Below are 949 nucleotides of genomic sequence, written 5' to 3'. Positions count from 1 at the left end.
ACTAACCCACACACACACACACCAATACACAGGCATCAACTAACCGTTTCACACACACCAATACACAGGCATCAACTAACCACACACACACCAATACACAGGCATCAACTAACCACACACACACACCAATACACAGGCATCAACTAACCGTTTCACACAGACCAATACACAGGCATCTACTAACCACACACACACACCAATACACAGGCATCAACCTTACATTTCACACACACTAATCTAAACACACAACATAAAATAAACACCAGCAGCCTACAAGTTTAACACACACACACGTCCACACGTCCACATTAACATCCACTGTCTCCCAGACTGAGTCACACACATGTCCACATTAACACCCGCTGTCTCCCAGACTGAGTCACACACACACATGTCCACATTAACACCCGCTGTCTCCCAGACTGAGTCACACACACACACATGTCCACATTAACACCCGCTGTCTCCCAGACTGAGTCACACACATGTCCACATTAACACCCACTGTCTCCCAGACTGAGTCACACACGTCCACATTAACACCCACTGTCTCCCAGACTGAGTCACACACACGTCCACATTAACACCCACTGTCTCCCAGACTGAGTCACACACACACACACACACACACACACACACACACACACACACACACACACACACACACACACACACACACACACACACACACACACACACACACACGTCCACATTAACACCTGCTGACTCCCAGACTGAGTCACACACATGTCCACATTAACACCCACTGTCTCCCAGACTGAGTCACACACACACATGTCCACATTAACACCCCTGTCTCCCAGACTGAGTCACACACTGTCCACATTAACACCCGCTGTCTCCCAGACTGAGTCACACACACACGTCCACATTAACACCCGCTGTCTCCCAGACTGAGTCACACACAGTCCACATTAACACCACCTGT

This window comes from Salvelinus namaycush, chromosome 14 (assembly GCF_016432855.1).
Source record: "Salvelinus namaycush isolate Seneca chromosome 14, SaNama_1.0, whole genome shotgun sequence".
NCBI lineage: Eukaryota > Metazoa > Chordata > Actinopteri > Salmoniformes > Salmonidae > Salvelinus > Salvelinus namaycush.
This window is presented reverse-complemented; position numbering follows the sequence as displayed.